Source organism: Chlorocebus sabaeus, chromosome 12 (assembly GCF_047675955.1).
Source record: "Chlorocebus sabaeus isolate Y175 chromosome 12, mChlSab1.0.hap1, whole genome shotgun sequence".
In the NCBI taxonomy this organism is placed as follows: domain Eukaryota; kingdom Metazoa; phylum Chordata; class Mammalia; order Primates; family Cercopithecidae; genus Chlorocebus; species Chlorocebus sabaeus.
The window spans coordinates 9,891,188-9,915,068 of record NC_132915.1 but is presented as its reverse complement, the minus strand read 5'-3'; the positions used below and the strand labels follow the sequence as shown (position 1 = coordinate 9,915,068).

The 23,881-nt window shown below is 41.6% G+C and overlaps 1 pseudogene; it reads right to left on the bottom strand.

The window, feature by feature from the left end:
• Window positions 1-2,859: 2,859 nt before the first annotated feature.
• LOC103219899 (uncharacterized) overlaps window positions 2,860-23,881 on the bottom strand; it is a 29,506-nt pseudogene continuing 8,484 nt past the window's right edge.

Genomic DNA, 23,881 nt, shown 5'->3' with positions numbered 1-23,881 from the left:
GCTGAGGCGGGAGGATCATTTGAGGTCAGGAGTTCAAGACCAGCCTGGCCAACATGGTGAAACCCCATCTCTACTAAAATACAAAAATTAGCTGTGTGTGGTGGTGGGTGCCTATAATTCCACCTATTCGGGAGGTTGAGGCAGGAGAATTGCTTGAACCTGGGGGGCAGAGGTTGCAGTGAGTAGAGATCGCCCCACTGCACTCCAGCCTGGGTAACAGAGTAAGACTCTGTCTCAAAAATGAAGGAAGGAAGGGAGGGAGGGAGGGAGGGTGGGTGACTTCCCTGCAGACTTCTCTGACAGTGCTCAAGAAAGATCTTTCTGCAATGATAGGGCCTGGATGGAAGAAGAAGACTGCCCAGACACTCTTGACATACTAAAGTTCTAAGGGTTTGGTTCTAACTGTTCCAACTATGTATTTCCTCTTTCTTCCCTCCCTCCCTCCCTCCCTTCCTTCCTTCCTTCCTTCCTTCCTTCCTTCCTTCCTTCCTTCCATCCCCACACAGCTCTTCAGTCCTTTTACATCAGTTTTCTTTTGTCTACTAAGTTGTATTCTGAATTCTATTCAATTTAAACTCAAATTCATAATAGAAAGTAGAGCAATACCTAGATATCTGTTCTTAATAAATCGTTTGAGGTAGGGAAGGCAGGTATTGAATTTGATTTATTCACCAGTAAGTGATACTGAAAAAAATCATTGGTGGAAAATCAGTTTTTCTTATTTTCAGCAGGGAGATTACTTTAATGTGAAATTCATTCCTTTTATAATTATAAACCATTTGATTTAGACCAATTATTGATCAAAATTAGACATTTTAAATATCTCTGATGTAGTTTTTAGTCCTATATAATTTCATGATATTTTCCACGTTCTAAACTTTCTCATTTCAAATAATTTGGGTACATTTTGGAAATTCCCATGTAATATATCACACATGAATTTTATTTATGAATATAATGTTTAAATATCATAATAATCTAGAGAAACAAGTGAGGATAAAGAATGACAAGAAAAAGCAAAAACAAATCTGTGGTCATAAAAGTATAAATATTCACATTCATTTTTATTTTATTAAAAACATTTTTATATAAATTTATGGGTACAAGTGTAATATTGTTATATGAATCCATTACATACTGGTGAAGTCAGGAATTTTAAAGTATCCATCACCCAAATAATGTACATTGTATCCATTGGGTAACTTCTCGTCATTCCCTTCCCCACCTTCTCACCCTTCCGAGTCTCCATTGTCAGTTATTCTGCACTCTATGCCCATGTGTACACTTCATTTAGCTCCCACTTGTAAGTGAGAACATGTGATATTTGTCTTCCTATGTTTGTCTTGTTTCACTTAGGATAATGACCCCCACTTCCATCCATGTTACTGCAAAAGACATGATTTCATTCTTTTTTTATGGCTGAATGGTATTCAAGTGTGTATAACACCACCTTTTCTTTATGCAATCAGCCATTGATGGAATCTTAGGTTGATTCCATATCTTTGCTGTTGTGAATAGTGCTGTGATAAACATATGAGTTCGTGGGGTTTTTTTTGTTTTTTGTTTGTTTGTTTGTTTGTTTTTGTTTTCTTTTTGAGACAGAGTCTTGCTCTGTGGCCCAGGCTGGAGAGCAGTGGCACGATGTCTGCTCACTGCAAGCTCCGTCTCCCAGGTTCACACCATTCTCCTGCCTCAGCCTCCCAAGTAGCTGGGACTACAGGGGCCCACCACCACGCCCGGCTAATTTTTTTGTATATTTTAGTAGAGATGGGGTTTCACTGTGTTAGCCAGGATGGTCTCAATCTCCTGACCTTCTGATCTACCCGCCTCGGCCTCCCAAAATGCTGGGATTACAGGCATGAGCCACCGCACCCGGCCATGTTATCTTTTTAATATAATTATTTCTTTATTTTTGGGTAGATACCCAGTAGTGGGATTGCTGGATCATATGGTAGTTTTTTTTTTAGTTCTTTAGGAAATCTCTGTTCTGTTTTCCACAGAGGTTGTACTAATTTACAGTTGTGCTAACAGTGTATAAGGGTTCTCTTTCTCTACATCTTGCCAACATCTGTTTTTTTTTTGTCTTTTTAATATTTAATATTCTGACTGGCGTTAGATGGTATCTCATTGTGGTTTTAATTTGCATTTGTCTGATGATTAGTGATGTTGAACTTTTTTTTCAAATGCCTGTGGGCAATTTGTGTGACTTATTTGAAAACTGACTATTCATGTCCTTCTTCCACTTTTTAATGAGATTCTTTACAGGTATTTTTGTAGAGTTGTTTGAATTTCTTGTAAATTCTGGATATTAGTCCACTGTCAGTTGTATTCAAACTCATTTTAAAATATATATTCTGCATGGCAAAATAAAATAAAACAGCATAACCCCAAACACACACATCTGCTGACTTTCATAAGTCAGTCAATACTAGGGAATTGGCTGAAGCAGGACAGAAGATACATACACATATGCCTTTGGCATCCAGATAGACAACCTAGGTCCATTAGGCATTAATAGGGAACTCTGGAAACTGCAGTTTACTGCAGAGCACGTGCCACACCCAGATAATCTTTTTTAAAAAATCTATAATTAGCTTTATTAACAGTGTAACATTTTCACAAATTCTTAAATTTTATGTTTTAATTTTCATATTACAGTTTAAAACATACAGCTTAAAAACAAGCATATTAATTCAAATCAACAAATATTCAAGCCTACACGAAAGAAGAATGAAATGAGATTACCTTTTTATATAATCAGCTGAATTCTTTTTACGGGCAAAAAGTTAACATTGGTATTTAAAAACCTAAATGTCCAATGTTTCTGCTGGCCATCCAATCCAACCATATGTATATTACTTAGGCCACAGGATTGCCCATTAGTCTTTCTTGTCAGAGAGCAATTAGCCTCTGAATCATTTTCACTCAGCACCAGCTTTCTCTATAAATAAATTTGGATAGGCCAGGGAATTGTCATCTTGGTACTTGATAGAAGTAGGGATGCTGCTCAGTTGTATTTCGTTTTTCAGTACTGGGTGGATCAACATCTGCTAATGCTGGTCCTGATGTTGAAGTTGCATGTTTTGCCTCACTACGTTCCACTAACTTTTTGACTTCTTTTTTTTTTTTTTTTTTTTTTTTTTTTGAGACGAGTCTGGCTCTGTCGCCCAGGCTGGAGTGCAGTGGCTGGATCTCAGCTCACTGCAAGCTCCGCCTCCCAGGTTCACGCCATTCTCCGGCCTCAGCCTCCCGAGTAGCTGGGACTACAGGCGCCCACCACCTCGCCCGGCTAGTTTTTTGTATTTCTTAGTAGAGACGGGGTTTCACCATGTTAGCCAGGATGGTCTCGATCTCCTGACCTCGTGATCCGCCCGTCTCGGCCTCCCAAAGTGCTGGGATTACAGGCTTGAGCCACCGCGCCCGGCCCACTTTTTGACTTCTTAATTGATCTGAATGTCTGCTGAACAAAGGAATCACTTTCAACAGCTTCCATTTCTTTTACTTTTTTCACTTGTTCTACCAGGGTGGCTTGGTCTTCCTCCTTTCTTCTCTTTGCTTCTTCTCATTTCTTTCTTTGGCTTTCAGTGCATCATCAGCTTTTGCAGCAGCTTCAAAAACCAGCTGTAGTCTGGCTTTGGCCTGTTCAGCTGGTGGCAGATGTTTTAATCCAGCTTTGATGTTTCCAGATTCCCAATGTTTAATGTTATGTAATCCTTGTCCTTCCCTTATCTTTCCCCTTTTCTCTTTATCTCTGCCTTTACGTTGTTCTTTATCCCGAGAACAACTATGCATTCTTCTGTGGCTGGACCTTTCACTGCTCTGACTGTGAGAACGTGGACAAGGCCTTCACCTAGATCTTCTTCTTCTGCTTTTTGACCTCGACCTCTTAACTCCATAGGATTTCCCTCGACCCCTTGAACGACTTCAAGTTAGTTTCCTTCTAGAGCCATGAGATCCACGGCTTGATTGATGCCTGAGTCTTCTATCATAAGAATGCCAACGAGGCTGAAGATCTCTGGACCAAGATTTTGACTTTGATCTTGATTTCCTTCTTTCTTTCTTTCAGCTGTATATTCTACTATCTGAAGAACTCCTCGTTGAGGACCGTCTACAGTTCTTTTTTTTTTTTTCTCTCTCTCTCTCGGTTCTGCTTTCTTCTACAGTATTTGATGACCAGCGTCCCGTTTCTATAAGCTAGGTCCAGACCTTTGGGCTCACACCTTCCTTTGACACGCAAGCGCTGCAGACCCTGAGAGGTTTCTTCGGATCAGGGTGCCACTGGCATCCACTGAACTTGCTTCAGTTTAAGCTCGGCACCTTCCTGAGAATCATTTCATTTTATCTTTCATTTTGTAGTGAGAAGAGGCTTCAGCATGAATAGGGACATGCAAGGTGTATAAAATAGAATGGAGTTGTGAATTAGGTAATATGAGGGAGAAAATTATAAAAAATATAAAGCATTTTAAAGACAAATGTGTGTTACACAAAACCAGGTATCTGCTGGTCTCAGAAGCTTTAAGTGGTTTATAATCGAGTCAACAATAAGTGGCAGATCAATTGAAAATATGTTTGCATGAAGTTCTTAGTTCAGAGGTAAAGCTAGGATGCTATGCACAGCAACATTGGAAGGGAAAGAGCTTTTGAAATCCAAGTCTGGGCATTTGCTCTAATCAGAGGTCAACATCTTCTCTGCCCTCCTAACCCACTCCCCTGCCAGGTGTCCTATCTCCCAGACCACACATTAGCAGATATAATATCTGTCATTCGGGCTTCTCTTCATTCTCTTTCCAGAAAAATCCTGACATGATTTTACCTGCAAGATGGAGAGAAAAGGAGAGAGCATCACATGTCTTATATTAATCACAAAAACTAGATGGGTTTTATTTCAGGTGCTAATTCTTTTGAGAACACAAGGGAACCTTTGATCTTAATCTATTTGATGTGGTTTTAAGTAAAGGAGCATCTTATGTTTACTTTGAAGGTGTTTTTTACTTCGGGCTTGATCAAACATTACATTTTGTTCCAGAGAAAAACTCATTTGGAACGCAGTATGTAGTGTAGAATTAGACATCCCTAGGCTTGAAGCCCATCTCAGCCATCAACTGCCTTCATGACCTTCAGCTAGTTACTTTTCCTCACTCAGCTTCAGTTTCTTCATTTAAAAAGCAAGTGCCTCAACATCCCTTTTTGATTTTCTTACTTGTCTACACGTCTACAAGTAGCCCTTTTATTACTGATTTTTAACTAGTGCTGGCCATTGAAATGACCTGAGAAGCCCATGTCTCACTCTCAAATGGGGGGAATTTTGGTTCTAATGGCAGTCATGGTTGAGAGTCCACTGTGTTAAAGTCTCTTCATTTGAAGCATCTGATGTGAATTCTATTTTCTGCTTAAACCCAGACATAGATGTTAAGTTTTAAAATTACATCTTACATTCATTTCCACCACATACTCATTGAGTGCTTACCATGTACAGACTCTGTGATAGACTATGGAAATACATTCAAAGAAATTCCCTGTTTTTAAGAACTTTATCTAGTATTTAGAAAATGCATTTAAAACTTATAATTAAAATACTGTAGACCTTGGCTTAAAGGATGCACCTTGTTGTCTGTAATCATATTTGTAGTTATATATTGCTTTGAAAATACACTGTAGACATTAAGAAAAAAAAGGAAATAAAAAGTACATGAATCGTGAAGGAGAAAATAAAATTGTCTTTGTTCACAGATGACATGATTATCCATGTAGAAAATCCCAAAGAACTGGCAAAACAAACAAATCTAGAACTAATTAGTTCTAGATTATAGCAAGGTTGCAGGATACAAGCTTAATACATGAAAGTGAATTCCTTTCCTATATACCAGCCATGAACAATTGGAATTTGAAATCAAAATACACCACCATTAATATTATTACCAAAAGAGAGAGAGGGAGAAATATGTATTATGCTAACAAAAGAAGTAAAAAAGGTATGTGAGAAAAAGTACAAATCTCTGATGAAATAAATCAAAGGAGATCTAAATAAATGGAAAGACAAACTATATGAATGGATAAGAAGACTGAATCTCGTTATGTGTCAGTTCATCCCAATTTGATCCATAGATTCAGTGCAATCCTAGAAAGCTACTTTGTGGATATCTGCAAACTGATTCTAAGGTTTACATGAAAAGGCAAAAAGATGCGATAGTCGAAACAATATTGAAGAAGAACAAAGAAGATGGACTCTCCTTGACTTCAAGTCTTTCTATAAAGTTACAATAATCAAAATAATGTGGCATTGGTGAAAGAATAGACAGATCAAAGAAACAGCATAGAGTATTCAGAAATCAACTCATACAAATATAGCCAACTGATCTTTGACACAGGGGTAAAACCAATTCAATGGAGAAAGGGAAAAGATAGTCTTTTTAACAAATGGTGCTGGAACTGGAGTTCCTTATGAAAAAGAAAAAGAGGCCGGGCACGGTGGCTCAAGCCTGTAATCCCAGCACTTTGGGAGGCCGAGACGGGCGGATCACGAGGTCAGGAGATCGAGACTATCCTGGCTAATACGGTGAAACCCCGTCTCTACTAAAAAAATACAAAAAAACTAGCCGGGCGAGGTGGCGGGCGCCTGTAGTCCCAGCTACTCGGGAGGCTGGGGCAGGAGAATGGTAAACCCGGGAGGCGGAGCTTGCAGTGAGCTGAGATCCGGCCACTGCACTCCAGCCTGGGCGACAGAGCGAGACTCCGTCTCAAAAAAAAAAAAAAAAAGAAAAAGAAAAAGAAAGAATCTAGACACTGACATTACACCTTTCACAAAAGTTAGTTCAAAAAAAAAATCATAGATCTAAATGTAAAACACAAAACTATAAAATATGTAAAAGATAACATAAGGAAAAATCTAGATGACCTTTGTTTTGGTAATGAGCTTTAAGATATGATGCTAAAAACATGATCCACGAAAAAAAAAGTGTTAAGTGGGACTTCATTAAAATTAGAATCTTCTGGGCCGGGCATGGTGGCTCACGCCTGTAATCCCAGCACTTTGGGAGGCCAAGGTGGCAGATCACAAGGTCAGGAGATTGAGACCATCCTGGCCAACATGGTGAAACCACGTCTCTACTAAAAATACAAAAATATGGCCAGGCACGGTGGCTCAAGCCTGTAATCCCAGCACTTTGGGAGGCCGAGACGGGCGGATCACGAGGTCAGGAGATCGAGACCATCCTGGCTAATACGGTGAAACCCCGTCTCTACTAAAAAATACAAAAAACTAGCCGTGCGAGGTGGCGGGCGCCTGTAGTCCCAGCTACTCGGGAGGCTGAGGCAGGAGAATGGCATAAACCCGGGAGGCAGAGCTTGCAGTGAGCTGAGATCCGGCCACTGCACTCCAGCCTGGGCAACAGAGCGAGACTCCGTCCCAAATAAATAAATAAAAAAATAAATAAATAAATAATAAAAATACAAAAATTACCTGGGCATGGTGGCACGCACTTGTAGTCCCAGCTACTCGGGAGGCTGAGGCAGGAGAATCACTTGAACCCAGGAGGTGGAGGTTGCAGTGAGCCAAGATTACACCACTGTACTCCAGCCTGGCAACAGAGCGAGACTCCGTCTCAAAAAAAAAAAAAAAAAAAAAAATTAGAATCTTCTTATCTATGAAAAATACTGTTAAGACAATGAAAAGACAAGTCACACACTAGGAGAAAATCTTTGCAAAACACTGTTGGTAAAGGATGTGTATCCAAAATATGCAAAGAACTCTTTAAAAAAATTCACAATTAAAAAAAAAAAGCCCAATTAAATTGAAAAACCATCTGAACAGACACCTCACCAAAGAAGATATATAGCTTAAAAGCAAGTATAGGAAAATATGCTCAACATCATATGCTATTAGGTGATATAGCTTGGATGCTTGTCCTGTCCAAATCTCATGTTGAAATGTAATCCCTGTAATCCCTAACGCTGATGGTGGGGCCTGGTGGGGAGTATTTGGGTCATGGGGGAGGATCCTTCATGAATGGCTTGGTGCTGTCCTCACAATAATGAGTGAGTTCTCACTCTGTTCACGTGAGATCTGGTTGTTTAAAGAGTGTGGCCCCTCCCCACTCTCTCTTCTGCTCCCACTCTCACCATGTGATGCCCCTGTTCCTCCTTCTCCTTCCACCGTGACTGTAAACTGACTGAGGCCCTAACAGGGGCAGGTACCGGTGCCATGCTTACTGTGCAGCATGTAGAACTGTGAGCCAATTAAACCCCTCTTCTTTATAAATTGCCCAGCTTCAGATATTTCTTTATAGTGATGCAAATGCAGCCTAACACATCAGGGAAACACAAATTCGAGCAATAAGGAGACCCCTATTAGAATAACTAAAATCTAAAATACTGATGATACCAAATGCCAGTAAAGATGTGGAGTAACAGGTACTCTCATTCACTACTAGTGGGAAAGCAAAATGATACAGCTACTTTGGGAGAAAATTTGGCAGTGTTTTTACAAAGTTAAACATATTCTTCCCATACATCAGGCAACCACACTCGTTGGTATTTAGACTATGAGTTCAAAACTTATGTCTACCCAACCTGCACACGAATGCCTACTGTTAAGTGAAATAAGCCAATGTGAAAAGGCTATGTAATGTATGGTTTCAACTACATGACATTTTGGAAGTGGCAAAACTATAGATCAATGATATAAAGGGATTTGGGAAGCACAGGAGGAAGAGGAGAGGGATGAATAAGGTGGAGCACATGGGAAAGCGGTGAAACTATTCCTTTTTTTTTTTTTTTTTTTTTTTTTGAGATGGAGTCTCGCTCTGTCTCCCAGGCTGGAGTGCAGTGGCGCAATCTTGGCTCACTGCAAGCTCTGCCTCCTGGATTCAGGCCATTCTCCTGCCTCAGCCTCCCAAGTAGCTGGGACTACAGGCACCCGCCACCAAGCCCGGCTAATTTTTTTTTGTATTTTTAGTAGAGACGGGGTTTCACCGTGTTAGCCAGGATGGTCTCGACCTCCTGACCTTGTGATCCACCCGCCTCAGCCTCCCAAAGTGCTAAGATTACAGGCGTGAGACACTGCACCCGGCCGAAACTATTCTATATGGTATTATAATGATGACACATGGTATTATGCGTTTGGTCGTAGAATGTACAACACAAGAGTGAACCCTAATGTTAATGATGGACTTTAGTTAATAGGAATGCATCAATATTGGTTCACCAATGGAAACAAAGGTACCGTTCCAAAGCAAGGTGTTAACAATAGCGGAAACTGCTAGTTAGGGTGGGGTGGAAAGAACGGGCTATATTTACTTCCTGCTCATCTTTCTATAAACCTAAAACTGACCTAAAAGTAATGTCCATTAATAAAAAATATGCTGCAGAAGTATCACAGGCTGCATTTAATAAAACTGCTTCTCATGCGTATCTAAAACTTTTTAAAAATTACTAATAGAATCTTATTGATTAGAAATAATAAAATATAATGGTGGGACAAGGAAGCATTAGGGGTCCTTTCCTTCTCTTTGGAGTAGGAAGCCATCATGTGTTCCGGAGGCCAGAATGTTCAGAGGCAAATTTCGAGTTGTTTGGGTTGTGCCTTAGCTTTCCCACTGAGTACAAATGTTCCATCCAAATGCACCGGTGGAATTGTTGCCCCGAATTTAGTGTTTGGAATTACTAGTAAGACTCACTAGGAATTACTAGTAATTCATGCAGGCTTGAAGTTGGACTACATGAGAAGCAGGTAAGATGATTCTGGGGAAGGTTTCATGAAAGTCTTTCCATACAGACTTTATTTTCCTTAGCTGCAAACAAGGGAGACAGAATAGATGATGTGGATGATTCATCTTAACTCAAATTATATGAATGATTGATATTCTGGGCACAGTAGGAAAACGAATGTAAAACATCTTTATCAGATAATGAGTTTTGTACTTGAGTTATCACTCGGGAATGGAATATAAAATTTCCTATCAACCAATTCCGGAAAAGCAGGGATTGGCAAACTTTTTCTATAAAAGTAAAAGACTTGATAGTAAATATTTTGGGTTTTGTGGACTCTACTGTCAATCACAGCTATTCAACTCTTCTATTATATGAACACATCACAGATAATACATAAATGAATGAGTGTCACTATGTTTCAATAAAATTTTATTTAAAAAAACAGGCAAAGTGGGCCGTGGTTGGTCAACATCTTTTAGGCACTGAAACAATATGTTGGACCAAAGTCAAAAGAAAAGGAGAAATGAAGAAAGGGGGAAAAGAAAGAAAAAAGGAAGGAGAGAAGGAAGGAAGGAGAGAAGGAAGGAAGGAAGGAGGGAAGGAAGGAAGGAAGGAGGGAGGGAAGGAAGGAAGGAAGGAAGGAAGGAAGGAAGGAAGGAAGGAAGGAAGGAAGGAAGGAAGGAAGGAAGGAAGGGAAGGGAAGGGAAGGGAAGTCACAGGTGCCTTATAGTGTTCATTCACTTAATCGTTTGTTCCCATGGCAAATATTTGAAGCTTCTGTTTCCAGGCATTGTGCTAAGCACTCGAGATTTTTAAAAAAGAGAGTGAGGCCGGGCGCGGTGGCTCACGCTTGTAATCCCAGCACTTTGGGAGGCCGAGGCGGGCGGATCACAAGGTCAGGAGATCGAGACCATCCTGGCTAACATGGTGAAACCCCGTCTCTACTAAAAAATACAAAAAAATTAGCCGGGCGCAGTGGTGGGCGCCTGTAGTCCCAGCTACTCGGGAGGCTGAGGCAGGAGAATGGCATGATCCCAGGAGGCGGAGCTTGCAGTGAGCCGAGATTGCGCCACTGCACTCCAGCCAGGGGAACAGAGCAAGACTCCGTCTCAAAAAAAAAAAGAGAGAGTGATAAAAAGTTGAATAAGAGAGTCTCTGCACTCCAGAGGCATACGGGCTAGAAGGGGATATATTCATGTAATAATAATCATAATAAGTAGATGCACTGAGACCTCCCCGACAACCCTGAATAGGCATGATCCCTACCTGCTACCCAAGTATGCCTGAAATCATAAACGGCAGCCATTTAGAAGCCACTCGCTTTTGTTTTGCTGAGTAGGGTGTGAAAAGTACAGGCAAGAATTGAGTTCCCGTGCGTCCATGGGCAATGACGTGGATTTTAGAGGTTATGCTGGGTGGAGGTGAGGAGAAAAGAGATGAGAAAACTGATAGAACTGTGGGAAGAAACACGGAGCCAATGAGAAGGATTGCGATGAGGCTTCTGAACTGTAGTGTGCAATATGGATTCTCCGTCCTTCCCCCTGGGAAACAGCACATCATTCACATGCTGTGAACTTAGACCTGTCTTGGGGAATTAAAAGGAAGTGCTCATGTGGGCTCAGAGCAGCTAGGGGGAAAAGACATAAGAGGTCTGCCCATCCTGCCTCCCATCTCTAACCCCTGGCAACCAATAATCCACTCTCCGTCTCTATAATGTCACTATTACAAGCTGACTTATAAATGGAATCGTACTGTATGTGACCTTTGAGACTGGCTTTTTTCATTCTGCATAGTTCCCTTGAGATGCATCCAAATTGTTGCCATATCAGTAGTTGATTCCCTTTTTTTTTTTTTAAGACTGAGTCTCACTCTCTTGCTAGGCCTGAGTCTAGTGGTGTGATCTTGGCTCACTGCAACCTCCGCCTCCTGGGTTCAAGCGATTCTCCTGCCTCAGCCTCCTGAGTAGCTGGGACTACAGGTGCCCACCACCACGCCCAGCTAATTTTTGTATTTTTTAGTAGAGATCGGGTTTTACCATATTGGCCAGGCTGGTCTCAAACTCTTAACCTCATGATCCACCCGCCTCGGTCTCCCAAAGTGCTGGGATTACAGGTGTGAGTCACCGTGCCCGGCCCTGAATTCCTTTTCATTGGTGAGTAATAGTCCATGGTGTGGAAGTTCCCACACCTTGTTTAACCATTCATCCACTGAAGGACATCGGGATTGTTTCCGGTTTTGGGCTACTGCAAATAAAGCTGCTGTAAACCTGTGCGTATGTATTTTGTTGTGGACATAGGCTTTCACTTCTCTGGGACACAGGACCAGTGGTGCAATTACTGATCATATCTTATGTGCATTTCTTAGTTTGAAAAGAAACTATCGAGCTATGTTCCCGAGTGGCTGTACCGTTTTACATTCATACTAATATGAGAGATCCAGTTTCTCTGCAATCTCCCCAGCATTTGGTGGATCACTGCTTTTTAAAGCTGTTCTAATAGGTGTCTGGTGATATGTCAGTATGGTCTTAATTTGCCTAAAGGAGAGTGATAAACATCTTTTCATGTGCTTATTTGCCAGACACATAGGCCATTGGAAAAATGTGTATTCGTTGCCTTTTGCCCAATTTCTTTATTTTCTCTCCTCTTTCTTTCTCTTTTCTCTCTCTTTTTTCTCTTTCTTTCTTCCTCTTTCATTCTCTCCTTTCTTCCCTCCCTCCCTCCCTCCCTTCCTTCCTTCTTTCCTCCCTTCCTTCTTTCCTTCCTTGTCTTTCTTTTCTTACATCTCACTGTGTCACTCAGGCTGAAGTGCAGTGGCAGGGCTCACTGCAGCTTTGACCTCCCAGGCTCAACTGATCCTCCCGCCTCACCCTCCTAAGTAGCTGGGACCACAGGTGTGTGCCTCCATGCCCCGCCGATTAAATTTTTTTTCTTTTTCTGTGGAGACGGCATCTCACTATGTTGCCCAGGCTGGTCTCAAACTCCTGTGCTCAAGTGATCCTCTCGCCTCAGCCTCCCAAAGCTCTAGGATTATAGATGTGAGCCACAGCACCCAGCCTTACCCATTTTCTAATTGCATTTTTGTTTTATGCTTTTGCAGAACAAAAGTTTAAAATTCGATGATGTCCTATTTATAATTTTCCCTTTTATGTCTTGTGCTTTGGGGGCCAAGTCCAAGAATTCTTTACCTAACCCTAAATCCAGATGATTTCTCCTGTTTATTTTTCCTAAAGGCTTTATAATTTTACCTTTCACATCTACGTCTGTGATCCATTTTCAGTGAATGTTTGCATAAGATGTGAGGTTTGGGTCCATTCTTTTTCCTGTGGGTGTCCCATTGTTTCAGCATCATTTGTTGAAAGGTGATCCTTCCTCCATTTAGTTATTTTTTGCACTTTATGAAAAATCAGATGGGCATGGCTGTGTGGGTTTTGTATTCCATTCTATTAATCTACGTGTCTATACCTTCTCCAATATCACAGTCTTAACAGCTGTAGCCATAGTAAGTTTAACATCAGGTAGAGTGATTTCTTCCACTCCATTTATTTATTTCCTTATTTAGAGACAGGGTCTTGCTATGTTGCCTGGCTGTGTTTGAACTGGGCTCAACTGATTCTCCCACCTCAGCCTCCTGAGTAGCTGGGACTCCAGGTGTGCACCACTGCACCCAGCTCCATTTTCTAGTTCTTTTTCAAAATGTTTTAGCTATTCTAGGTTCTTTGCCTTTCCATATACATTTAGAACGTGCTTCTCTATGTCCTCCCGCCTCAGTATGAAAAACTACTGAAGCCAGGCACGGTGGCTCATGCCTGCAATTGCAGCACTTTGGGAGGCTGAGGCAGGTGGATCACTTGAGGTCAGGAGTTCGAGACCAGCCTGGCCAACGTGGTGAAACCCCTGTCTCTAATAAAATCACAAAAATTAGCCAGGTGTGGTGGCAGGCACCTGTAATCCCAGCTACTTGGGAGGCTGAAGCATGAGAATTGCTTGAACCCAGGAGGCAGAGATTGCAGTGAGCTGAGATTGCGCCATTGCACTCCAGCCTGGGCAAAAGAGCAAGACTCCATTTCAAAAAAAAAGAAAGAAAGAAAGAAAAAAGAAAAACTGTTGAGATTTTGATAGACATTTTGTTATATCCTCAAATCAGTTTGTGGAGAATTGATGTCTTTACTACGTTGAGTCTTCCAATCCATGAACGCAATATGTCTCTTCATTTAACTACGTCCTCTTTAATTTTTTTTGTCAGCATTTTTGCAACATTCAGTATGTAGATTCTGTACATGTTTTTTCAGACTTATACCTGTTTCATTAGGGAGGGTACAATTGTAAAGGGCATTGTGTTTTTAATTTTAGTTTCCACATGTTTGTTGCTAGTATATAAAAATGTAGTTGATTTTTGTGTGTTGATCTTGTATTGTGCAAATGTGCTGGACTCTCTGGTTAGTTTAAGAGGTTTGTTGAGGAAAATTCTTTGAGATTCTATGTGTAGATGATTGTGTCAGCTCTCAATAGGAACAGTTTATTTCTTTTTTTCCAATCTCTATGCCTTTTAATTCTTTTTCTTCCATGTTGTACTTGCTAGAACTTCCAGTATTATGTTGGCTATGAGTAGTGAGTTTGGACATCTTTGCCTTGCTGCTGATCTTAGGGAAGGGCATTTGGTTCTTCACTATTAACTACGGTGTTAGCTGTAATTCTTTGGGAAAATGCTTTTTGTCAAGTTCAGAAAGTTCCTTTCTAGTATTAGTGTCTTGCAAATTTTCATCATGAGTGGATGGTGGATTTTGTCAAAGACTTTCTTGGTGTCAGTTGATATGCTCATAAAACCTTTTTGTTTTTTAGCCTAGTGATATGTTGATTGATTTTTGCATATCAAATTGACTTTGCATACCTGAAATAAATCCTAATTGATCATAACATGTAATTCTTTTCATTGTTGGACTAAATTTGCTAGTATTTTGATGATTTTTATGTCTAAGTTCAGAAGAGATATGGATCCTTCCCTCCTTCCTTCCTCCCTCCCTCCCTCCCTCCCTCCCTCCCTTCCTCCCTCCCTCCCTCCCTTCCTTCCTCCCTCCCTCCCTTCCTTCCTCCCACCCTCCCTCCCTCCTTGCCTCCCTGCCTTCCTCCCTCCTTTTCTCCCTCTCTGACTTCCTTCCCTTTCTCCCTTCCCTTGCTCTCTTTCTGTCTTTCCTCTCTTCTTTCTTCTGTCTTTGTCTAATTTTGGTGTCAGGGTGATACTTGCCTTACACAAAGAGTGGGGAAGGGTTTTCTCTTCTATTTTTCTGGAAGACATTGTGTAAAATTGGTTTTAATTCTTCTTTAAATGTTTGGTAGAATTCGCCAGTGAAACTGTCTAGGCCTGGAAACTTTCTCACAGGTGTTTTAGCTATAAATTAAATTTCTTTAATGGTTATATGACTATTCAGGTGATCTATTTTATCTCAGTTGCATTTTGATAGTTTGTGCTTTTCAAGGAATTAGTCTGATTTTCTATATTCTTGAATTTATGGGCATAAACTTGTTCATAGTAGTCCCTTACTCTCTCTTTAATGACTACAACAGATACAGTGATATTCCATCTTGTTCTGACACTGGAGATTTGCATATTCTCCCCACTGTTATCAGCCTTCTTAGAGGTTTTTCAATTACTTATTATATTTTTTTAATGATCCAGCTTTTGTTTCACTGATTTTCTCTATTGTTTTCCTGTATTAACTTCTTTGATTTTTGCTCTTATTATTTCCTCTCTTTCTGCTTATTTGGATTTAATTTAGGTTTTCTTTTTCTACCTTCTTCTTAAGAACTTAAGATCACTTAAGATCATTAATTTGAGAGCTTTTCTGTTTTAAACATAAGCAGTTCATGCTTAAATTTCCTTCTCAGTACTGCTTTTGCTGTATTCCACAAAATTTAATGCATGATATTTTCATTTTTCTTCTTCTTCTCTGTATTTTAAATTTTTATTTGAAAGTTTTTATTGCCCCATGGATTATTTAGAATTGTGATGTTTAATATACAAGTTTGGGAATATTTTTATTGACTTTCTATTATCGATTTCTTAGTTGATATTTTGTGATGGGAGAACATACTCTTAACTGTGTGTGTCTTTTTCTCTTTTCAGCTCCATCAATTTTGCTTCAGTGTTTTGACGCTCTGTTGTTTGGTGCATGCACAGTTAGGTCTTCTTCGTGTATTAATCCTTTTATCATTAAGTGATATTCCTTTGTCCCTACTGTTTTTCTGTGCTTGGAAGTCTACTTTATCTGATATTAATATAGCCATCGCTACTTTTTTAAAATGAATGTTTGCATTATCATTTTACATAATTTTTTTAACCTACCTATGTCATTGCTTTTCAGTTGAGTTTCCTGTAGGCAACATACAGTTAAGTTGTGGTTTTTTTAACCCACTATTCCAATCTCTGTTTAGTGGATTTAGACCATTTCATTTGAAATAATTATTAAAATATTAGGGCTAAAGTCTTTCATTTTACTATCTTTTTTTTCTGTTTGTTCTCTCTGTTTCTTATTCCTGTTTCTCTTTAACTTTTTTTTTTTCCAGACAGTCTCACTCTGTCGCCTAGGCTGGAGTGCAGTGGCACTGTCTCAGCTCACTGCAACCTCTCCCCAACCAGGTTCAAGTGATTCTCGTGTCTCAGCCTCCCGAGTAGCTAGGATTATAGGTGCCCACCACCACACCTGATAGATGACTATTTTCAAGATATTGTTTCTTTGCCTTTCATTTAATTATAATATGCTTTGGCATGGGTTTTCTTGGGTTTATCTTATTTAGGGTTCACTTAGGTAATTTAGTCTATAAGCTTAGTTCTTTTGCCATGTTTAGATAGTCTTCACCAATTATTTCTTTTTTTTTTTTGTCTCTCTCTCTCTCTCTTTTTTTTGAGATGGAGTCTGTCACCAGGCTGGAGTGCAGTGGCACAATCTTGGTTCACTGCAACCTCTGCCTCCCAAGTTCAAGTGATCCTCCTGCTTCAGCCTCCCAAGTAGCTAGGACTACAGGCACATACCACCACGCCCGGCTAATTTCTGTATTTTTTGTAGAGACAGGGTTATCACCATGTTGGCCGGGTTGGTCTTGAACTCTTGACCTCAGGTAATCTGCCTGCCTTGGCCTCCCAAAGTGCTGGGATTACAGGCATGAGCCATTGTGCCTGGTCCATTATTTCTTTGCAAATTTATTCAGCCCTATTCTCTTTGTCTGCTTACAAATGTTAGATCTTTTGTTACAGTCTCACAGGTCCTGAAAACTCTGTTTTTTTGTTTTGTTTTGTTTTGTTTTTTTAAGTCTTTTTCTCTCTGTTGTTCAGATTGAGTAATTTTTGTTGCTTTATCTCCAGGTTCATTGATTTTTTTCTTCTGTCATATTCATTCTGCCATTGCACCCATCCAATAAGTCTCTGCTTTTCAACTATTGTACTTTTCAATTCTATAGTTTTCATTTGGTTCCTTTTTATATCTTTTCTTTCTTTAGTGAGACTTCATTTATTTTTTCATTTGCAAAGTATATTTGTCATTTCTCTTTTGAATGATTTTTGTATGATGGCTACTGTAAAATTTTTGTGAGATAGTTCCAACTTTGATTCACCCTGGTATTGACATCTGTTGATTGTCTTTTCTCATTCCATTTGAAATTTCCTGGTTCTTGGTATGACAAGTGAGTTTTGGTTGTATCCTAAACATTTGGATATTATATGAGGAGACTTTAGATTCTACTTAAATCTCCTCTTCTAGCAGTCACCCTGTTTAAGTTTAGTGCATAGGTCCTGTTCCTCCTGTGGGCTGTGGTTCTTTTATGTCTTGTTTGTTTATTTGTTTGTTTTTTTGTTTTGAGACTGAGTTTCGCTCTTGTTGCCCAGGCTGGAGTGCAATGGCATGATCTTGGTTCACTGCAACCTCTACCTCCCAGGTGCAAGCGATTCTCCTGCCTCAGCCTCCCAAGTAGCTGGGACTACAGGCACCCGCCACCACGCCCAGCTAAGTTTTTGTATTTTTAGTAAAGAAGGGGTTTCACCGTCTTCGCCAGGATGGTCTCAATCTCCTGACCTCAGGTAATCCGCTCACCTGAGCCTCCCAAAGTGCTGGGATTACAGGCATGAAGCACCACGCCCAGCATGTGGGCTGTGGTTCTAATGACAATAGAGTTTTCAAAGCTCCTGCAGTGCTGTTCTTGTCCGTGTCCTTCCCTTGGTCCAAGCTGGTGCAGTGCACTTCCCCGGGACTCTGGGTGTCAGCAGGAGATACCAGCACATGGGCCAAGAGTGCCTTGCTCATTTGCTCTCGGCCATCTGGTGCCAGCTTTCATCATTCGTTCAGGTGAAAGGGAACCTGGAGGCATCAGGTTCCGCAGGGCAGTGTGCCCCTTGCCCACTGTTCTTTGGGCTGCCAAAAGGATCTCTGCCTGTCCCACTGTGGGAGGAAAGCCCCTGTCTGGGCTGCCTGTGCTCTGGGGTGAGGGGACTGTGATCACATGGGCCTGTGTCACCTTCTACCACTGGGTGAAAGAGGTATGAACAGGCAAATTAAAAATACAAAGTCAAGATGTGTTCAGAAAATGAAATTTTCTTATCTCTCTCTCTGCTAAGAGCAATCAATTTTATATTTTAGCTTCATTTTGGTTCTTGAGTTACTTTCAGTTTTAAAATGCTGTCTCGTTCAGAGAGCTTTTCTGCCAGATCTGATCACTTTCCCCCTATTCTCGATGCTCCTGAGGGAGTCTTCTCCTGCTCTTGGTTCTTCCCCTCCTTCCTCCTGGTGTACGAAAGGGCCCATTGCTCATTAGCAGAGGGCAGGGAGGGCCGGTGGGCTCCTGCAATCAGGCACGTGTCTGTGGTCCCCTTCCTTAGCCTGAGATCCCCAGATTCAGCAGCATCCAAGGCTGGCTCCTCTGTGTGGGTCACTGGGTGGCCCTGGGACTCCCTCGTTTCTCCTACAGGTTCCATCCTGCACAGAATTTCCCCAGCCCCAGCTCCCTCCAGCCCCTACCCCTCTTTGCTTCTGTGTGTGACCTATTGTGGGCTGGCACATAGACCATGTTCCCAGGCCTTTTCTACCTCAGCCTTTGGTGCATATGATTACAGAAGTCTTTGCCCTGCCATGGGGACCTGCACAGATACTTTCCTTGCCAACTGGTATCCTCAGCTCCGCTGCCGCTCATCTCTCTCCTGACTTTCTCCCGTGCCCTGGCAGGACTTTTTGTCGAATAATTCACATCCAAGAAGCAAACCCTGGCCACTCTTCCCATAAGCTTGTGTCTCCCTAAACATCATTCTGCCTCCTTCGCAAATACCTCAGATTCACTTTATTTCCTTTCCACTCTTCCTGATTGTTCTTATATCTTCTCCCTCCCGTCTCTCTCCCTCCCTCCCTCAATGATTAGACATTGTCAGGTAAAGGTCAGGACCGGTAGATCAGTTGGAGTCACTGCCACATTGCCTCAAAAGCTGCACCTGAGGCCTCCACCAGTACTGAGTGACCATCCTGCTCCCACAGCCTCTTCACTTTTCCATTTAAAAGTGCATTTCTTGTCACCTCCACTTCCTCCCTCTTGAGGAAAGATAGCCCTCCTGGGTCTCTCAGACCACTGCCCGTCACTCTGATTTCCACAAATGCCAAGCTGTGATCATGCTTTATCTGAGCCTTTTCTCAGGGCTGTTCGCAGCAGGCAACCTTGAGGGATGGGGTAATGCCTCTCTCTGGACAAAGAGGAGGTTTGTTCGCTGCTTGCTATTAAAGTGATGGATTTCTCATGTTCATATTCTTCTCATACAACTTACTTCATGTGCCAGTGTCATCTGGATGCTCCGGACCAGCTCCATAGGAACCTGGGGGACAAGAAAAACGAACACAAACACACAAATGCTAAAATGAAGCAGAAACTCACAGTCATTTAGGTGAGGTTAGAGGAATACTTTCCTTCCCCTGAACAATCCATATTAACATTTTCCTATACAGTACCAGATGCTTAGGTAATTGCTTGCCCTCTTCCCTGCTCTTTTTTGCTTTGTATTTTTAGCCCAGAAGCCTCCCGCTGACAAGAACAATATGGCACTAAGGAGATTAAAACTTTGACGTGATAAATACTTGGGACTTGAGACCTGTTCTCAGAAGGTACATTGTCTCCATTCAAATTGCCCAGGAAGTCTTGTGCAATGATACACATTTTAGCATCTCTTTCAATGCCTGCTCTTATGTCTGATAATATGAAGAAAGCTATATCTAACATAACAAGCTGCTTCCTCTTCTATCCCTGGCTCCTCCCAAGGGACATGAGGAGATGCTAGAAAAATACAAAGGGGGAAAGAACCTTGGCTCTGAGTCAGAACAGAAAAAAAAAAAAAAATGTGGAGAGGAAGAAACCCTGAAAATAAGCCTAAGGACCTCAGCACCCACTATAAAAAAAAAAAAAAAAGAGTCTGGAGAGGGGACTGGACTGCAGCTTTCTTAACACTAGGCTCCAAATGGCACATTCACTTCTGCTGCTAAGTCACTACTGGTCACCTATCTGCACTGGCAGGGGGTGGGGGAGGGTGGTGGTGGTGGGGTGGGAATGTTGAGCTATGTGCCCAGGAAGCAGAGAAAATGGGGTTTTGTCGGACAGCTGGCAGGCTCTGCCATGGTGGAGGAGGAGGAGATATCTGAATCAAGTCTTATTATTTTTCTCTTTCTGAGTCACTTGATCTTTTTTAGAAGATGCCCAAATTATCTTCTCTTTATTTTTGAAGTCTAATTGCTTTACCAGGGTATGGCTGAGTGATGACTTTTCTATATCATTTTCCTCCCTAACATGGTGCACTTTTTAAATCTGCAGATTTGATTCTTCTTTCATTTCAAGAAAAATTTTTGAATCATCATCCTAAATACTTATATGTTACATTTGTTTAGTCCTCTTCTATAGGCACAGAAATCCATTTTTTAAAACAAATACACTTACAAGATTTACTGTTATCACAAGGTCACATTCCTGTAGAATATAGAAATATGTGTAGTTTTCAGTTTACTAAGTCTGCATTTTTTGTTTTTTAAGAGAAGAGGTCTTGCTTTGTCACCCAGCCTAGAGAGCAGTAGTGTGATCATAGCTCACTACAGTCTCTAACTCCTGGGCTCAAGCAATCCTCCCATCCCAGCTTCCTGAGTGGCTGGAACTATAGGGGCATAACACCATTGCCCAGGCTGGTCTCAAGCTCCTGGCTTCAAGCATTCCTTCCGCCTTGACCTCCCAAAGTGCTGGGATTACAGGTATGACCAATACACCCAGCCAAGTCTGTGTTTTCCAAATTGCAGCCTGTGACTCATGATGGGGTCATGAAATCTATTTAGCGGATTATAATCTGCTGGATTGGTTTCCTATTGTTGCATAACAAATTATGACAAAATGAGCAGCTTATAACAACACATATTTATCATCTCACAGTTTCTGTAGGTCAGGAATCTGCAAACAGCTTTGTTGGGTCCTTTGTTCAGGGTTTCATAGGGCTGCAATCAAGATGCCATCTGGGCTCCATTCTTATCTGGAGGCTCAACTGGGGAAGAATCCACTTCCAAGCTCATTCAGGCCTTTGACAGTATTTGTTTCCTTGTGGCTGTATAACTGAGGGCTCCTGCCTTTTGTTGACTGTTGGTGGGAACCCACCCTTGGTCCTAGAGGCTGCCCACAGTTGCTGGAGGCCATCCACAGTTCTTTACCACATGGGCTTCCTCAATGTGGCACTCCATTCACTGAGCCAGCAAGGAGGCTCTCTCACTCCAGTCTGATGACATAATATAGTCCTGGGAGTGGCATATGATCACCTTTGCTGGTCCTATTAACCCATAGGAGCATAAGTCACTGGTCCTGCCCAGAGTTGAGGGGAGGGGAGTATCCAAAGGTGTCAACACCAGTAGGTACAGTTCATTGGGGATCATCTTAGGGTCTTGTCACCCCATCTATATTTAGAAAATAGAGTAGGATTATCTAGAAGATACCAGAACGTATCCCTTGTAATAAGAGTATGTATTTCTAGACAAAAATTGTATTTAATGTAAATTGTGTGTGTGTGTGTGTGTGTGTGTGTGTGTGTGTGATGAAAAATGTATTTCTTACCAAATGGTCTAGAGCAAAATAGTCTGAGAGCCCCTGACCTGGGAGGTTTCCTTGCAAACACTGAAGATAAGACTGCTTTTGAATTGTACACTGCCCTGGTGCTACCTGGCTTGCTGCCTCTGTTCAGTGTGCTTTCATGGCAACCAAGATGCAAATGTTCTCCAGCCTGCTCTACTGTATTTCCGCCAGTAGTTGTAGTAGCTATCACAGTTCTTGAATTATCAAAAGACTTAAATCAATGTCATTACTTCCTCTACAGTTTTTTCACCAGCTCCTCCCATGGCTCCCACGCCATGCTGGATCTGCACACCATAGGGAGCGCCTTCTTGCTTGTGCCTTTTCCCTGCTCCCCAGCTGTGTACAAGGTCTGGTCCTGTTGTGTGCTCAGGTTTACGAGTTTCCCCTGCCCTTGGCGGCCCTGCTTCAAGCATATTGAAGTTTGGCATTAGAGATGTTCTCTTATTAACACCAAGATTGCCATTTCTGTTCTTAGTCTCCGTGTCATTTTCTTTTGGTTTAAGAGAAAAGAGGGGTCTGAGAAGTCCTTACTTTGCCATCTTTAAGTCCTGCTCACCCGAGGCAGCTCTGAGGCTTTGAAATAGGTCCCATTATCCTCCCACTACCTCTGAAGCCTCCCTGCGGCCACTCTCACAGGCAGTGAGGCCTGGATATGGCACGTCCTCAGTGTCTTCCCTGCCTTCTTGGGTGGTGGCCACTTCAGGATGGGGAGCTCAGCTGGGAATGGGCACAACCTTGACTGCCCTACGAAGACTCCTATTTCTTCTGCAGTTTGGTTACAGTTTGTGTCAGAGATGTTTATTGCTGTGGGATTGAGCCCATGGGTTTTGGACTCAGTTTCCTGTGGCCTGCCATGGGGGGCCTTCGTTTCCACCTGAGTTGGCCCTTATGCCTCAATCCCTCCAGGGCTGTAGCTGACATTTCACCTCCTTCCTGAGATCTATCCTCCTCCCCCGACCCCCACCATCTCTCCTACTTTTGGGGATTTTTGTTTGTTTTGTTTTTGAGACAGGATTTGCTCTGTCACCCAGGTGAGAGTGCAGTGGTGTGATCATAGCTCACTGCAGCCTCGACCTCCTGGCCTTAAGCAGTCCTCCTGCCTCAGCCTCCCAAGTAGCTGGGACTACAGGCATGTGTCACCACGCCTGGCTAATTTTTAAATTTTTTATAGAGATGGGGGTCTCACTATGTTGCCCAGGCTGATCTCAAACTCCTAGGCTCCAATGATGTTCTAGCCTCAGCCTTCCAAATGTTGAGATTACAGATGTGAGCCACTGTGCCTGGCCAAAGGGATTGTGTGGTTTCTGTTTCTCATTTTTCTTCCCTTCTGTTAAGTTTCTGTCTATTCATGAGAATTATTAGATCTTTGTGATTTTAATAATTTTGCCTTTATTTTCCCCCCACCTTGAAGAAATGAAAGTGGTGAGCTCAGAAGACCCCAATTACCTCTCCCCATACCTGTCCCTGCAGTCAGAATGAAGGGCGTCTCCTTTCTAAGGTTTTCTTTGTGTCTTCCCTCATCTCCCTCCCTTTCTCAATAACGTGTGTTGGCAACAATCAATGTCATTACTTCCTCTAAAGTTTTAAATATCAGTGAAAATTCTCAAGATTTTGTTCACCCACTTCTTTCCCCTTATTTGGGGGCGTGTTCTGAGGCTAGGTGCTTCTGCAAACCAAGTCAGGCTGTTCCGCTTCTTCCTTTCTGTGAGCACCGCTCTGCAGAGATCATGGCCATAAAGCCTCCTTTCTCATCATTGGCCGAGGGATGAGAGCTCATGTGTGTGCACATGCGTATGTGTGCTTCTCATTTCTTTTCTCTGTTGTTCATTTTGTCAGACGTTGTAGAGATAACCCTACAACCATCTCTCAGCTTTCTTTTCCTGGAAGTTGTAGATGTGATTGTCTAGATTTTATATATATTTAATATATGTTATATATATTATATATGTTATATATTTAATGTATACTTTTTATATAATATATATGTTATATGTATTATATTTATATATATATATATATATTTTTTTTTTTGAGACAGAGTTTTGCTCCTGTCACCC